The sequence below is a fragment of the Anser cygnoides genome, chromosome 2 (genome assembly GCF_040182565.1).
Source record: "Anser cygnoides isolate HZ-2024a breed goose chromosome 2, Taihu_goose_T2T_genome, whole genome shotgun sequence".
Taxonomy (NCBI): Eukaryota; Metazoa; Chordata; class Aves; order Anseriformes; family Anatidae; genus Anser; species Anser cygnoides.
In genome coordinates, this window is record NC_089874.1 from 14,076,332 (window position 1) to 14,094,615 (window position 18,284).

At 34.2% G+C, this 18,284-nt stretch overlaps 1 long non-coding RNA gene across 1 annotated transcript in view; it reads right to left on the reverse strand.

The window, feature by feature from the left end:
• Positions 1–990: 990 nt before the first annotated feature.
• LOC136790008 (uncharacterized) overlaps positions 991–18,284 on the reverse strand; it is a 41,531-nt gene continuing 24,237 nt past the window's right edge. The window contains exons 2-3 of the long non-coding RNA XR_010829075.1: positions 1,781–1,882; positions 991–1,679 (exon numbers count right to left, since the gene is read on the reverse strand). This is a non-coding gene — a long non-coding RNA (uncharacterized lncRNA). The remainder of the gene's footprint in view (positions 1,680–1,780; positions 1,883–18,284) is intronic.

An 18,284-nucleotide genomic window follows, 5' to 3' on the forward strand; every position in this document is an offset into this window, starting at 1 on the left:
CAAATCATTATTTTCTAGCTGGCAATAAAGTAAAGTTGGTAAATAAACCCAGCATCACTTGCTTGTTAGTGAATGAATGGGATGACTACTTCCTAGATTCCAGACTATATCGTGAAGTCAGATACAAAAATAAAAAAGGGTAGTGTCCATGTTTACTGTTAGAAAATGTCAGCTTTATTCTGTTTGTCACACTGATCATGTCTGATCATATCCCAGTTAAAATCTAGGGGAATAAACTGTTGTCTTTTCAGCTTCTTATTTTGTTTTCTTGTCTTTACAAATAAGAATGAAGCTTCACATAGCTTAATTCACATAAATTAATAAAGTCCCAAGCCCTGTTTTAATATCCTCAAAGTTTTATTGTTGGAAGGTAGCTAGGCATATTACAAGATAGAACATTCATGAGGAGCACACAGCGTTAGTAGCTGGTCTGAAAATATCATGTATAAATATCATGTATATGATATTTAGTAGCTGGTCTGAAAATATCATGTATATTCATATTTCTTTCTTCACCTTCTGCCAAGTACAGAAGCAATGTACTATTTCTGTAATGTGGACCTTTTTAATCAGCCTCATGAAAAGACGTGACTCAATTCCATTTCAGCTTCAGAGACCTGCTTCAATGTGGTACATGAAGTGATGGACTTGGGTACTGCTGCCCTGCAGACCTAAGGAGATGGGATGTGACAGTGTCCTATGTCCCTGGAGTTCTGTAGGACAGATTTTTTCCAAGTGGATTACATACCCCCCTTGCTGAACACAGCAGTCCCAATAGACGTTTCCCTGGCTACTCGGGCATGAATATCTGAGAATGTATGAATAACGAGCACTGTGCTGCTACCCCTGTACATACTGGAAATGTTCCTGCTTGAAGGGCCAAAACTGGTTAGCAGGAGGTTGACCAACATGAATTATTTGCCTTACTGAAATAATAGTATGTTTCCTTATTTAAAAAACAAACAAAAAAAATAAATAAAACCTGTTCATTTTACCCAACAAGAGAGGCATTTGTGCTTAGTAAAGAAATAAAGATGTTTTGTCAAAGCCATTGCAGTTCTGTGAAACGTTTATTCAGCTGCCAATGCTCTACTGTTGCTTCATAAAATTCCTCCATTTAGTTGCTAACCAATAACTGCGGTAACAATTAAGCATGTTCCTTTCAGCTGGATAATTAAATGCCAAAAAACTCACCACTCAATATGTAATTCACTCAACATCTTGTTGTTTGAAGGGACTAGTGTTCACAGATAGGATGGATTGAATTCTTAACAACATCTGGCATGAGCAATGGACTTGGCTGTCTCAGTAACAGCATTACATTCATGGTAGGAATGACAGCTAAATGTAGGAAGATGGATGGGCCTTTTCTCTGAAGTGGCAGATTCATGGTTGTAGCCTAATGAATCAGTATGTTGTAACCCCTGGCCATGTACATATTGGCCTGTTGGTAGTGACAAGCTACATCAGGAGGTCCAGAGCAAATTGTAGTTGTCAGATCTAATGGAGAAAGATGCTGGCTTATAAGTTACTGGGAAAGCTGAGTATAGTTTCCATTCCAATAACCTGGATCAAAACACTTCCTGATCTCCTTGGTCAATTTATTCTGTCACTTAATTAAACAAAAAACATTACAAGTTTCCACGGCCAGACTGAAGGACAAAAGGAGATTCTTTAACCTTGGGAAAAAAAAAAATACAGCAAATATAGATGTTAGGTCTCAAGAAAACTTTCTTTTTTTTCATAGATCTGAGTTTATAGAAATATTTAGAGCACTTACACATTTTAATGTTCCTGGATGTCCTAATTTTGCAATGTTTTATACATTGAAGCCAGTGAAAAAAGAAGGATGCTCAGTGCAAGCCAGGCTTTTGACAGCATACTGCAATTAGACACAAAAAGTACTACTTAATAATAATAATAATTCTTCTAACATCCAAATGGATTATACAATGATCTGACTCCTGAAGAAACAGTGTTGCAATTAATAGATTAAAAAAAGTATTTCCTTCTTCTCTATATGCTTCTGATAGATTGAGGTTGGGGGAAGGGAATACAGATAAAATAGGAACAAAGGAGATGTGTTTTTTTTCTCTCTCTCCTTTTTTTTTTTTTTTTAATTGTCTTCTACTTAACAATTAACTATAAGTGATTGATGGATTTTTTGTTGTTGTTTTGATTTTTTTTTCAGGATTCCAAGGACACAGAAGAGAAATAATAGATGTTTTGAATGCACACTATTGACACTTATCAATATGATCCCTTCCACCTTTTCTTAAATAACACTACATTAATTAGTTGAAGACTAATGGGAATGAATCCTGGGTACTCTGGACGTGTCCCTTGAGAAATTAATTCAGTATATATGTGTCCAATATTAGCATTTTCCTGCCTCACTGAAATAGATTGTGCTAAATTTTGAAATACCTAAAGCAGAAGCCATTATGCTGCAGGCCATAATATATTCTGCAAAGCTCTAAAGAGTAGATTTTAACCAGCCTTGTCTTTGCACAAATATTTTTGTCGGCTGTTGATATGTGAAGAATAAACTCTGCCCCTTTTTTTCTCTGTCTCTAAGTACTCTTGAAAACATGATTTGTCTCAGGAGAAAAGTTGTTTCCTGATGACATATATTTATTTATTAATAAAATGTACATAAGCTCTTGAAGAATACAGGTGAACTCTCAAATCAATATAAATTAAATAATACCTGAATTTTGCCACAGAAACTATACTGTGGGCATTGCATTTTCAAAAGTCACAGGATTGTGTTCTAGTTTCAGTAGTGACACATTGTCTAGGAAGCAATCCCATATAAGCATCTATTTTATAAATTTTTAGATTGTGAGCAAATGTCTCTTTGTCCATAAGGAAATTTTGTTCTTACTCCTAGCTTGAAATTGCACATAGCAACTCTTGTGAAACTGGCAAAGATATCAGTTATACAACCCTTGTGAAACTGGCAAAGATATTAATTATATACATGTACATACATTCATATTTGTTGTTATTTTTTGTTACTCTTAGGTAGATTATACTGTAGAGTTACTTTCTTCAGCAATAATAACTTGTCCAAACAATAGGGATTTTTAAGTTTTGCCACTGCAGTCTGAGAGACACAAAATAATGGAGCTAGAAACTCTGTTTTTATTTTTCTACAGAATAGACATGTTAGATTGGAAAATTTCTGTATAGGGTCTTCTTAGAGAGTCTTTGCACCATGCCAGAAACAGAAGTTTGTTAATTGTTGAGGAAACTCAAAAATAAATAAAAAATGGTAATTGAGAATCTATCTAATAACAGAAAAGCATACATGAACATCAAGTTTGAGATCATGACAGTCAGCATAAGAGCAGATTTTCCATCTATTGAGGGAAAAAAAAAAAAAAGACATTTAAGTTATTTTTAGGAAACAATTTTTTTTAAGAAACATCACAGATATCCATCACCATTTTATTCTGAACACACTTTTAAAATATTTAAAACAGTTTTCTGAAGGAAAAGTTATTTTCAAGGTAAAAACAACAACAAAAACTCTTTCTAGTAGTCCTTTTTTATTATTATTATTATTATTCTCTTTTTTTTTTCTTAAACCAATGAGACTGTTTTATCGAAATCCAAAATCTTTTGGCAAAACATAATTTGTGTTGTTTCATATAAATTTTCATAGTTTCATATAAAAGGTTTTGAATAGTATACACTCTATTTCCACATATTGCAAGCATAAGGAGTGAATGCATTTGGTCAGTTTCTAATGGAAACTGAAGGAAGCAAAGGCACTCCTAACAGGATACACCCAACGGTAAAAATCCCATTGATTTTATAATGTGTGTTATCATAGTGTAATTTTTCTCTTTCCTTCTTTGACACTTACAAAGTTGTTGTTTCTTAACTCTACTCCAGTCTGGATAGAAATGGGAGCAGATTTGTCATAGGATGTTCTTGGCATGGAGCTAAACAGCTGTAGAATTCCCTTCTCAGTATGGATTGCCAAGGGTCAGATTAAAAACATACTTAAAACATACTTTAAAAAAAAACTAGCTGGTGTATCTGTTCCCACAGATTTTTGTGAGAAGGATGGAAGTAGGAAAGCGACCTGCAGAACAGAGCAATCTGAGCTGTTCCTACTGAAAAGAATGCTGGCATTTTAAGATCATTTGCAGGTTCAGCCTGGAGCCTTCAAAGCCATCTGCAGAGTTAAGGTGTCATACTTCATAAAGGAATTTTAGAAATAACAACGTGTCTGTTTGTTTCAGAAGTGTTATCCTCAGTAATTGTTGTGGAGAAACAACAAGTAATACTTATATGAAGTTAAAGGATCCATCTCAGCACAGAAAGCTCTATTCATCATACACTAATGCACGAATTTTAAAAAGATAGGTATGTAAGGCCTGCAGCACCCAGTTTAGAAATTGGATGTAATGGAAAATGTGTAATTGAATAGGCTAGTATCCATGGGTCTGACTGTTCAGGTCACTGTTACATAACAGGAGCTGGAAAGTAAGAAGATTGAAAATCTGTGCAGCATTATTGAAAGGTATGTGTTATTTTTAAGGTGAAATAATGAGGCACATTTTACTGTTATTTTATGCTGGCACAGTGCAGAATATTGGCCATTGGAACAGGGTGCAGAGGGGGAACACTTCAAGATTTCAAACCTGCTTCAGAGTATGCACAGCCAAAAAGTTCAGTTTTAATACTTCTTTACATTTTAAAGAGTAGCACACACAGTGGAAAAAAAATAATAACAATAATAAGGGACCACTTTTTTATTATTTTAACTTACAGTGGTGTTAATATAGTAGAGTGAAATAGATCACCATCATTTGTAAACTATGGAGAAAAGAGTGATTTTATTTTATTATTTGTATAGTGGTCTAAGTTCAGCAGTCTACTTTCTTTCCTAATCCTTGAAGTAGATTGTCAAAATACACTATGGAATGGCATCTTGTATTATGTTAATTGAAATTTCTGAGTTTATTGAAAGTGTCACTTCGAAGAAATCTAACAGATTAGAGACCAGGAGCACACTAAACTTCTGAAGAGTTTACAGCAGGTGGCAAGAAGGAAATAACTTCTGGAACAGAAATATTGTGAAGGAAAGATTGTGTCTGAGATGGAACATTTAGACCGATTTACCAGCTAAATGAGTTCAAGGAACAGGAGATATCCAGAGATGACACATCTGACCTGTTTTCCCTCTATAGCAGAGTGGGAACTGGTTTTCCTTACCTCTAAATATCTTTTCTTATTCCTTTTTTTTTTTTTTTTTTTCATTTGTGTCCTGTATTAATGTCAATTAGCTCTCCTGCATGATTAGGAAAGCATGAAAGTTTTGATGAGAGAGTAATGATGTTCTGAATTTGAGAAGGCCCTCAAGAAACAGAATTTTGGTGGGTAGTTTCTGAGTTCCTGTGATAAAGAAAATATTTTACTGGTATGTTCAAGAAATTTACTGAAATAAGATCTATATTTATTATTTATCTTTCCATTATAGTCCACCTAAGTCATCTATTTGTCTACAGGGTCAGCTTCTGGCCTGCTAAGGTTTTTAGGAAGAGGAGGGAAATTCACGTTATTCAGATGAAGGAACATCTGGAAAAAAAAATAGCATAATGTTATTGGCTAAAGGGAAACTACATTCTTTCTTCTTTTTCTTCCTTTATTTCCAAAAGAAAGCAGTCAGAAATGAAAGTTAATTTGATGCTTTATTTATAAGTCCAGGTCCAAGCTATCCCAATTCTGCATTTTGACCTTTGACTTAACATTTGATATAGAAGAACCTTCTGAACTTATGCTGCAGGCTGGAGAACATGTAAGTTTTCATTGACATAACTGTTCTGGAATGTTGCTTTTATAGGTATAAATTTTGACAACAATTTTGAGTATTTATTTACAGATGATTAAAGGATACAAATCATTCTCTATATTGATTTCTCACCAAAGCTGAATATAGCCAAGAATGTTACATCTGTTAAATGTAAGGTCAAAGGAACTGATTTTTTAACTAAGGTGGAAAAAATTGTAGCTATTTCAGAAAATGTATTTTTGGAACTCTATTTGATATGAAATAGATTTCTTTAATGTATTTGCTGTTTGTGCTTGCCTTCTTATTGCTAGTACTTGCCACCCCAACATGTTCTGAAATCTGTACTGGCACCATCACTTTCCCGAGCAGAATTATAACATGTTCCAATTCAACTAAGAGTAGCATCTCTTATTGCAATGCCAGCAACAATTTTAAACAGCTACCATCTCCTGCAGTCTTTTGTGTGCAATTAGTCGAAAGCTACAGAGGGCACTCATATCCCATGGTGCTCTGAAAGGAAATACTGTCCCATTAAAGGTTGCATTCAGTTGTGTGGGGTTTTTTTGTTTGTTTGTTTGTTTTTTTCCTGTCACTAAGAAAGCATTCAATTGTTTCTTCTGTCAGTGAGAAATCCTTGTTCTAACTGGAAAACAGTTAGTACAAATTTCTATTCTAATAATGGGTGGAGTTGCAATTGTAACAATCCATTGTTAACAGATGCCAAAAAGGAAGACTATATGTGAGCAGTAGAATGCTTTAAATCCTACTTATGAGCCTCTCATTTTCAAAGAAAAAAAAAATGCCAAGTACCTGATTGAATTCAGTTTCCCACTGATTCGGTCCATGGAGGAATCCTCCACTTATGTGTCCTACTTGTGCAGAGAAATAAGGCAGCCTGGGACAGCACTAGGTGTCAGCTTGCAAGACTGTTTACTGCTCAGGTATTCCACCCTCAATTGAGTATCTAATGTAGAAAGACTGAGGTAAATATTACACTATATTTTGTCAGAATATTCTTTTCCTTTTTCTTCACATTTTTCTTAATGAAAAGAAGTAGAATTATATATATGCGATCAACTACAGTTGATGTTCATTATTAACCTTGCTGTCTTCAGCACTACAATCATACACTAAGAAAATTCCTTTTAAGTGTGGCAGAACAGTAAAAAGTTATATTGATTTAAAGAAGAAAGTATTTAAGATGAGATTGGTCATGCAGTGACTTCATGTGCATGTCTACATACATGTCAGGTGTCTAAACTCACATTACAGTCAACAATACCTAAAGAATAAGTGTCTACTTTAGGCTAAACTCCATTATAGTGGTGGCTCTTCCAGATTAACTTGTGGCTTGCCTCACCTTCTCAGATACAGACACATAGCTCTGTTTGAGATATCTGAGGTATTCACTGACACAGATCTGTGTCTGTGACTGTGTCAGGGATGCCAGATCTAAGGTAAGATTTTGGGCAGACATATGGAATGCTGGACGAACAAATGGAATTTGGCTTCACAAGTGGTGAATTCTATATGTAGTGAGCAAGCCAGACTTTACAAAATCCAGGGGAGATTTTGGGGGGGTTGGTTGTGGTTTTTTTTTCTTTCTTTCTTTCATATACTTTCATCACTAAATGTGTTTTTTGTTTTTGTTTTTTTTTTTTGCCATCAAGTTATCATGAATCATAATGAAAGAGATAGAATGGAGTGTACACACATACACTTATCCTGCGTTGGTATAGCATATAAGGATCTATGCAAGATATGAATGTAAATATGTATATATACATGTTAAACCCTTCACATGTAAGTAACAAGTGATTTAATCACTTAGAAATCTTTCAGCTGCCAGTCTATGATCATAAGAAGTCTTTATGGAATCCTTCATTTATGGAGCAAATACCCCATTTATTTGCAAAATGAACACTGTCAAGGGCAATGTTCTCATGTTGTCACTGATTTCAAGACAGTTTATGTTTCTATGTGAGAAGAATCCAGTTGTCAATTATTTCTTGCTACTCACTCTAGCCAACTCCCACTGACTTCAGTGAGTGGATGTGATAGAAACTTAGCACCTTTCCAGATATTGTGATATTTTCTGACCTTGATTTTTTTTGATTGTTTTTGCTTTTGCTGTTGTTGTTTAGTAAGGAATTTCTAATCACTGTTTAAAAACTAACTGTAATGAAATTTTAATGAAGTTTGAACCTCATTAGTCAAAAGCAAACAAAGGTTTCGTCTCAGAAATACCTCTTTTTCCCCAACAACTACCTTTAATTCAAGTAAATTAATTTTCCAGCCTTCACTTTTAATCCATTCTGGAATCTTAAAATTGATTTTCTCTTTATTAAAACTTTAAATTGGCTTTTTTTCCTTTCTGAATCCCCAGACATCAATATATCAGCCAACTTGGTCATACATAATAACTTCTTATATTAGTCTTGGTAATAGTGGAGTCCTTGGGTACCTCTATCCCTTAAAGCAAAAGAAACTTCACAAAAGCATGCAAAAACACAGACTGTGCTGCAAAGGTGCTAACATCTATAAACACAGACAGAAGAAACATAAAAGAATAGAAGTGAAGTGAGCAAAGTAACTTTGGAAAAATTCAGTTTGTTAGCTTAATTTAACAAAGGTTTAAGAGTTTCCAATGATAGAAATGCAGAAAGGAAAGTAAATAGGACAATGGTATTGAGAAAATGAAAGCAACTGGGCTGAGAAGGAGACATGGAAAGACCCAACATAGCAGGAAAGTGAGGCTAGTAGCAAGGAAGTGTGAAAAAAAAGTGTGGAACAAAGACTAATCTGGAAATTCCTATTCAGTACAATAATTGATGAAGAAAATGGCAGATTTTCTTCTCTACCCTTCTATTTTTTCCAGTACATACAGATAAGGCCAAGTGGTTGTAAAACAAGACGTCCTTGCCCTGCTGTTATTTTTTCGGCTAAGCAAACCCAACTTCAATTGGCAGTTGAGGAGATCTGTAGAGGTGGGAGCTGGATTCATGCTGACGGATTATCTACACAATAAATCTGGGCTGCTGAGAGAACAGAATCCTGGAGGAATGGACAGCAGGGAGTTCAAATAGGAATTAAAACATCTTAAATTTGATACAATTTAAAATGGGGGGAAAGTCAAAGTTATCATCAGAATTTCCTTTTTGTGTGTGTGTGCGTGTGCTCATGTTTAAGATTCTCAGCCACAAGATGGGGACAAAATAAGTTTCAGGTGGGAATAGCTATTGAGCTGTATGTGGGAAATCATCACAACTCCATTCTTCACTCATTCTTCACTGTGTGGGCATGTTTTCATAGAAAAATGAAAAAAAAATAAAACAAGACAATGCCAAAAACAAACAAACGAACAGTAACAACAAAAAACACAATAGATTGATTTAAAGGTAGGAAACAGACGTTTTTAAAAATATTATTTCTCACACTGGACATGTTTGACAGAGAAGTGCCTACAGAAGCCAAGCCAGGACCTCTGCTATTCACCATATTCCTAAAAGATCTGGAAAAGGACGCAAGCTGAAAAATGAAAAAATAATAATAATAATTTAAAAAAATATTGATACAAAGTTATTCACGGTAACAAGAATGAGAGCAGACTATGAAGAACTGCATAGCAATACTCAGTGACTGGGCACCTAAGGGAGATGAAATTCAGTGGAAATATACGTGAAGTGAGACACATAAAAATAACAGTTGCAGCTGCACACACAAAATTATTGTTAGTAAATAGATCATTACAATCCAGGAGTGAAATCTTGGCTTTATGATAAATTATGCCATAACAAAAACAATACAGTACTCTGAAAAAGAAAATAAAATATTATAAATTATTAAAACAAAACAAAATGGCTTGTTTGCGGACACCTTGAACACTATATGCATCTCAAGAAATAGTCTATCAGAACTAATAAAAGTCCAGAGAAGAACACAAAAAAAAAAAAAAAGATGGTCAGAAGTTTTTAAGGCAGTAAAAGTGAATAAGCAGTTGTAGCATAAGATGACATTACAGAGCTCTACAAAATCATGAGTGGAATGGAGATGGATAGACATGAGTCTATCCATCATGAGATCATTCACTGTCTTTTCTGGCAGAAGACCCAGAAGCTATCGTATAAACAATGTTCTACACAAATGAAAGGTGGTCCTTCTCACAGGGGATGCTGTGAGATTTGGGATTAACAAAGGTCTTTAATATAGAAAGTTTATGTGCATTTAAAGAGAAACTGGACTAGAAAAGAATTTTTTTGAGGTTTATAAGCATACAAACCACCTTAGTGTCTGGAAGTCACTTGAATTGAAAATAGTTGAATTACATTATATGTCTCTATTTTGTCCTTATTCTTATCAAGGCAAACACTATCCAAATAGAATACAGAGTTAGACAAACCTTTTGGCTGAAACACAGTAACACATAATATGTCCACAGAGTCTTATAACCAACTGAATAAATTTCAGTTTAAAAGCATGACAACTTACTATTTGTGTTACAGTAAAAATGAAATAACTAAATCAGTTCAAAGTATTGTCCTTTAATTCTCCCAAGAAAATTTGACACTTCTGAAAGAATTCTCAACCACAAAACTTCAGATATGTGAGTCCATTTCAAATTGTTAACTGTCTGGGGCAGAGATTTGTCAGCACCTTTGCTACTGTATCTGCATGTAGGCTAATTATTTATATGCTGATAAATGTATATTTTTAGCTACGTTCCAATGGCTGCTGCCATTGTTTGAATTTTGCATTGTTTTTGTGCTGTTGTTGTGTGATTTTTTTTATTTTGTTTTGTTTTGTTTTTCCTGGCAGATGACAATAAGTTACTAGTGCTAGGAAGTGCTGTGTTTCAATAGTAGGAAGAGCTGATTAACATACAAAATAGGATTTACTTCATTCTGTTTCAAAGGAGCAAATTTATCTAAAGATCCCGTAGGGCCTTTGATTTAGCTAAAGGTAGCTACATTTATTGGATTAAATAGCAATGGTGACAAGTAATTTTTCTATCAGCAAGTGAATGCATCAGTAGGTAGCAGTAACAAATAGAATTCTTTTTCATGTTTGCTGAAGTTCTAGGCAAAAATGATTTGACTGATGGCCTCACTGTGTCACTAGGGCCCAGCCTCAGAACACATAACAGCACTTTTAGTGCCCCTCTATGAATTCCTAATCAGGAAACCTAAAAGCCAAGAGCCTACGACACTATCTGTGCTTTACCTAACATATGCAGTTGACTTCTGGACCTTCACATGCAGATGTCTGGACCAAACATAGAAGGAAAGCAAATATAACCTGTTTTTCAAAAAGAATATATTTATTTCTTTTTCTAAACATAATAACAATTATTCCTTTTCAAAGAAATTAATGTATTAACCATTTTCTGGAAAAAAAAAAAAAAGTCAAAAGATGTTTTCTACACCAGTCCAAAATAAAAAAAAGTCCTCTATAACTGAAAGTATTGTAGAGACTAGTTCAATAGCCCTGCACATCGCTCAAAGTCGAGTTTTTATAGCAAGACCTGCACTTCTGGCAATTCATTCACAACTATAATTTTTAGGGATGATATTTAAGGGCAGGCATATTAAGCAAACATGGAAGAATGCAAGAGGTGGCAGGGGGAAAAAAAAAAGAAAAAAAGTATTAATTCAATTTGGCTGTACTTAGAGCTCACAGGGAAAAAAAATGGTAATAGTGAAGAGTCTAATTTTCTTAATATTTTATTGGAAGTTGATGGGGAATGACAGCAGAAAAAAATTTCTGGCTCTTAAAACTACACAGGAGCCAGAGTCAATTTGTATTTTGTATATGAAGCCAAAAGTATGAGAAAGCATAAAGCTCCATAAACTTATACAACTTGTGAAATGAAGGCTTTATTTTTAAAATTAATGTGCTTTTTCCCTAACCTTTTCTTCAAAACTTCCATAATGCTACTAAAATAATTTTCGTTTCCAGCACTCTTCGTCACTTCCTAATCTTCTCTGGCATCTGAAACATGGTTTCTTATCAGCAAAACTGACTTTTCTTTCTCCCTTTACTCCAGTGAAAACATTTAAGGATCCCAATCTACATAATCTGGTATCTGAATTCTACTTGCCAAGGTTTAATATGTTACAACAGGGAAGAAGGAGTAAGAAGCAAAATAGTCTAATTAAGTGACAGAACTTACTGTTTGCAAAACTTCACTGCTCAGAAACTCGAGGAGTTAGACAGAGTTATTACTTCAGATTGCCAGCCTATACATTCTGTTCAATTTGCTGGGCAGACAAAACATAGTTATCATACAGAATCACAGAGCCACTACAGCAGCTTGCCCAGGTAGGCATCCAGATGGGCCTTAAATATCTCCAGAGAAGGAGACTCCACGACCTCCCTGGGCAGCCTGTTCCAGTGCTCCATCACACTTACCATGAAGAAGTACTTTTGCATGTTGGTGAGGAACTTCCTGTGCTCCATTTTGTGGCCATTGCCCCTTGTCCTGTCCCCATAAACCACTGAAAAGAGGTTGGCCAAATCCCTCTGTCTCCCACACTTAAGATACTTGTAAACATTAGTAAGATCTGCTTTAATCATAATCATCTTTACTAATCATAATCATCTTTACTAATAGACTCTAGTGTGTGAATTTTGTCAAAGAATCCCTGATATTTATCAAAATTTTGAAGCATTTATTTTAATTGCCTGGCTTCAAAAAACTATTGAATAAATAAATTCTAGTAATTGTGCCTAGTTCTTGCTTCTGTTTACTCTTGGTTTGTCGCTGCAAAATTCAGATTTCGTCCATTGAAGAGGGAACTTTTGAAATTTTCTACATTGAAGAGAGAAAAATATGTAGTGAAAAGTGTGTATGTGCAAAGCACAACCAAGTGTATAAGATACTGCCAGTTTGCCTGACATTTGTTACAAATGGATAATACTGTACAAATGTTTAAGTTTTAAATTGCAGGTGGGAAGGAGAGAGGGGAATACTAAAACTAAGTTCAACTGTATGAATTCTCTTGCATTGGAAGAAAAATGAAATTCATAAATCCATATCAGTGGAATCTAGCAGAAAGACTTCAGGAATAAGGAGAAACACTTCCATGCTTAGGTCTTGCATGTTGATCATCTTTCTCCTTTCTCTGTGGACTAGAATACGTCAAACTTTAGTATTTCACAGTACCTTTAGTATCTCACATTTATCATCTTCCCTTGCCAGTGGCAGGAAAGCAAACTGAAATATAGCCTTCTGTACCCAATATATATAGGTAAGAGAATCTATGGATTACACTGCGGTAACAAAGCATAAAAGTAATAACAGAAAAAATACCTTGTGTGTGTGTTTGTGGCATGTGAGCACAACAGTATTTTGCAGTTTGGTAACTACATCAGGTAATTTTTTCCTCACAACTTCATACCCTCTAGATATCAGAATGGGAGAAGATTTAATTCTCAGTTAAAAAATGTGAAAGTCATCTTAGATTCATACCTAAAATGAGAAATTATTGCTGAATTAAAATTTAACACTATATAACATCAACTTACTACAGCAATATAAATAGTACACAGTAACAATTCTACTAATGTAGCTTCTTCAGTATCATCAGGTTCTCTTACTCTTTATTATTTGCTGTAGCTGAAGTTAGTTAATATATTTTCAGCTTACACTATATGACGGTCTGATCAGCGTCAAAAGTCTCATAAAACAGGAAAATATCTATACTAGTGACGAGAAAGTAATAAATTTTGAAGTATGCTGATTAAATGTAGGAACGTTATACATACAGCAAAATAAGAATTCAGAAAAAGGAATTTCCATTTCATAGAAAGAAGTTAAGCACATTTCAAGCATTGTGTGGCAATTCATTTATACAGTGGTTTGGCTGACATATTATAGTCTGAATTGTTTTGAATAGAGAGCAGTTGCATACATGAATCAAATCCGGGTGAATAATTGCCCTTCTCTAGCCATTTACCTATCTGTATGGACGATTATCTTTTTTTGTATCATTTAAGTACACTTTCCCACCATCTAGCACTTGTAAAATAATTACACAGTTCTTGTCTGCATTTTAAAACTACAGGTTACTACAATGTCTGACAATGTATCATATGATCTCAAAAATTCAGACATGTGTAATATTTTCTACAGCTACCATAACCAGATAATCTTCCAGATTCTAATTTTAAGTATCAAGAAATTAATAAAATATTAATTCAACTTCAGTTTTCAATTCATATTGAAATGCTGCCAATAATTACATTGCTTTGGGAGAGTATTCAGAAAGGAAATTGCTATTGCAGATTTGTTTGAAAAATAAAACCTGAGCCAAAAACTGCAGACTTCATTACACAAGTCTCTGAAAGTGTGTGATTTTTTTTCTCCCTATCCTCCTAGGAGTTCTCACTATGCAGATCTTCAGCACATTTTTTAACACAATATTATTTTTACTGCTCTTTATCTTATTTTCCATGACAAAAGTAACTTGTATTACAGGGAGGCAACACTTCAACATAACACGTAAGGTGCACAGAAAGCAAGATGGCACCACATGCACAGCAAATAATCAAGTTAATAACTTAGCATAAAATCTAATAGCCAGTTATATGAATTTCAGTAACAAAAAGCCATGTATTTTTCATATATTTTATTTTGTCTTTTTCATTTTATGTTAGAACAGCACTCTACAGAATTCATTTCAAAGCTATTAGGAAGCTTCAAGGAGAAGTGGAAAAAAGACACTGTGTAACCTATTCAATAATAGTTGAGAAGAACCAAATAGAAAGTCTAACATGAAATGGCTTATGGTGGAGAGTTATATACTTCTAAATCTGGTTCCATGAGTTGTTTATATATTCATTTTCCATTAGAAAATTATCACAGGAAAACAAAACAAACAAACAAAAAACTAACAAAAAAATACTATCTGAATGAAATAATCCCCAGAGCACACTTTTGACTTTCTTCAGCCAACAGACAGGAGTCTTACTTTTCCCTGCTGTCCTGTAGCCCTTCAATTTCTAGTCTTGACTGCCTGTATTCAACAGAATTCAACAGAAAAGACTCAAGAGAAAAAAAAACTTCAAAACCACAGTTTCTCCAAATCCTTCCCTTTGTGGTTTGGGCAGCCACCTGGAAGTCAGGAAATCTACAGTTGAACTTTCTTTGGCTGCAAAGGCCCCTAAAATATCTGGATAAATCCCCTCCTGCCAGGTGGTTATTTAAGTGGCAGTGAGCATTGCCACCATCACAGAGTAGCTCCCACTCAATTAGGCCAGGAGAGTTCAATTAGTCAGGAGAGTTCTCCAGCCTCTTGGTCAATAGTTGTCCACAAAGAAAATGTGTCAGCACCACCTTTGACAGAGCCCAGAACAGAAGGATCTCATTGGTTTGTCCTCAGGGAATACTATCCCCTTATCGTTACCTAGGCATTGTCTGGGATAGTGCTAATAAACCAGATAAAATAAAGCCAAAATCACACCAAGGAAATATGAATAACTAAACATTATGGAACAAGAAAGTGCTCAAGATCTTGCCTTGGTCCTCACTGGTTCACTAATACAGGCCACAAGTAGATGGAGGAACACCATATTTTAAGACCTCTCAGACAACAAAGAAGACAGTTTGAATCTTTGTTAATTTATGGTATGTATTTTCTCTTTATCTTGAACTTCCTTAAGCCTAATTTTCTTTGACAACATTATATTTATAGTCTGACTTTCACAGGTGGTAAAGAAATAAAATGTTTGATTTCAATGGAATGTTGAGCATCTGAAACATCAATTCATAAATTTATCTTTGGCAAGGAATTAGGGCAATGCCACAGTGAAGAGAAACACGGGTAGTCTCCTGAAAGTAACCAGACAGCTTAGTATGGTAATGTGGTGTACTAAAAAAGACTGCCACAATAAAGTCAACCTTGGAGTAGCTTGAGTGAGATAAAACTTTTGTACAGTAAAATGAGATTAGCATTTTCTAAATTAAACTATATTAAAAAATAAAAATCAGAAGATAAACAATGAAATGGACAGATGATAACTTGTGTTGAAATTAGTGCCAGTTTTGTCAATGATTTTAACAATGCTCATTTTCAGCTCATTCTGCCATAGCTTTAGTCTTAATTAGATCCATCTGACCTTGGGCTCTGGTGGAAACATTGAGTGCCTCTATATTGCTAAAATGTCATCAGGAACCATATAGCTGTACTTTCATAGGATTCATCCTCATTCAATAGCTTTCCTTTATAAAGAATCTTACAGAGGCTTTTGTAAGTTTTTCATATTTGTTCATTTAAGCAAATGCATAAAATAGACATAATTGTACAGATAATGTTTAATGTCTATTTTAAGAATCTAGCTATAAGTCCAGTTACTGTTGTCAAAAAGTAAATCCCTTTAAACTACTTGTCACACCTGAAAAAGTTTTTTAAGAAAGTAAAATTGATAGGGAGAAAGAAATTGCAAAATGGTGATCTTGTTTCTTTACTTTTGTCAAGTCCTGAAAGCTGTATTTCTTCTCCTGTCTCCTTTAGGAACACACCCAGACTGGATTTATGGTGGAGTCCTACTGACAAGCTAGTCAGTTTGTGAGCATTGAGAGGATTCACAAGAAGCCCTGAAACTGAAAATAGTCTGCAGTAGTTGTGGTCTAAAGACGGTGGAAACTCAAAAAATTTAGTTTAAACCTCTAGAGAAATAATTGTTCCTCCAAGTAGAAATCGATGTATATTGTTCCACATAGTAGACATATACTTTTTTTTTTCTTTTTTACTAATAAGAAAAAAGGGATCATTCCAAAGGCAAAGTAAAGCTATTCCTCTGGTTTATAGATGTGTGTTGTGTTTTTTTGTTTGTTTTTGTTTTATTGTGTTTTTCTGTTAAATAAGCATTTTCCTAAATAAGTTATGATATTAAGGAAGTTTTTAAAAGAAAACCAAAAATAATTGGTTTTGTTTTACTTTTTAGTATAAATTCCTTATCATTTTCCATTCTTTTTCTTAAAAGATTAGATATTAGGATCCAAAGAACAGTAAAGTTTACTTGTGACAGTTATCTCATGGCCTTAGATTTTACTGCTGATAATGGGTATATTCTTTTTAGCTTCTGTACCCTAAAAACAACTCTGAAAATGGGATGAAGCTGGCATTTCAGGGGACACCAACAATACCAAACAAGAAGAGAGCCATAACAGAGTCATATGGGATGACAATTTAAGAAGACAGTCTTAGGGTTGTCAGGTACCTTGAAGAACTTCTTACTTTTAGTACTAGGTGAACCAATCATATTGAATGCCTTGATATAAATCCCCCAGGGGATGCCTGAGCCAACTCAGTTTCTGAGTCACTAATGAGTCATAATGCTTTGTCAAAAAATTGCTCCCCAGCACTTCAGGTTCAAGCAGAGGGAATTCTGAACTCACACCGGTGCTCCATAGGAGGCTTCTAACAAAGTAAGATGAGGTCTGTAGGCAGACAGTACTTTTTATTCTGCCACCTGGTGTGGCTGGAGAAATTAGACACACTTTCAAGCACATGGGGCCTTTCTGAGGTCTGAAATAACTTTAAAAACTAAATACTAGCAGAGACCAATGGCTCAGAGTTTAGTTAGGTATGTATCAATTAAGCCCTCTTTGATAGAAAAGACAGTTGGTGACTGTGGAATAGAGGAGATGTAATTAGAGAAAGAGGAGAAAGAAGCAGATATGGTAAGGTACTTGCAGCCCAGGGAAAAGAGAAGAAAAGTATCCTGTGGAACATGGAAAGTCTGAGGGGGAGAGGGATAGAGATTTTACTCTGCCATAAAATCAGTATCTGTATAGAGCTCCATATTATCAGTAGACAGACAAATTTTAGTTCTCAGAGTGTTTCAAAGATGTTTTGTAGGTTTCTTTTCTTTTTCTTTTTTTTCTTTTTTTTTTCTTTTTCTTTTTCTTTTTCTTTTTCTTTTTCTTTTTCTTTTTCTTTTTCTTTTTTTTCTTTTTTTTTTCTTTTTCTTTTTCTTTTTCTTTTTCTTTTTCTTTTTCTTTTTCTTTTTCTTTTTCTTTTTCTTTTTCTTTTTCTTTTTCTTTTTCTTTTTCTTTTTCTTTTTCTTTTTCTTTTTCTTTTTCTTTTTTTTTTCTTTCTCTTTCTCTTTCTCTATTTTCTTTCTCTTTTTCTTTTTCTTTCCTTCTTTTTCTTCTTTTTCTTTTTCTTTTTTTCTTTTTCTTTTCCTTCTTTTTTTTTTTCAATTATAACTGTACTCTAACAAGTGTTACCACCTTCACTTACTTCCCTACCTTTGTCATGGTCCTGTCTCTCTTCATATCTACAGCAAGATTGCACTGTAGTAAATCAAGGGACACAAAAATAATAATAATAAAAAAAAATCTAGTAACCAAAAAGAATAATTGCCTATAATTGGGAAAAGAAAGAAAGAAAGAAAATGTAATAAAGTATAGGACATTTCCATTTGTCATATAAGGACCTAAAATATCATAATTCAGTTCTTTTCTAAAACT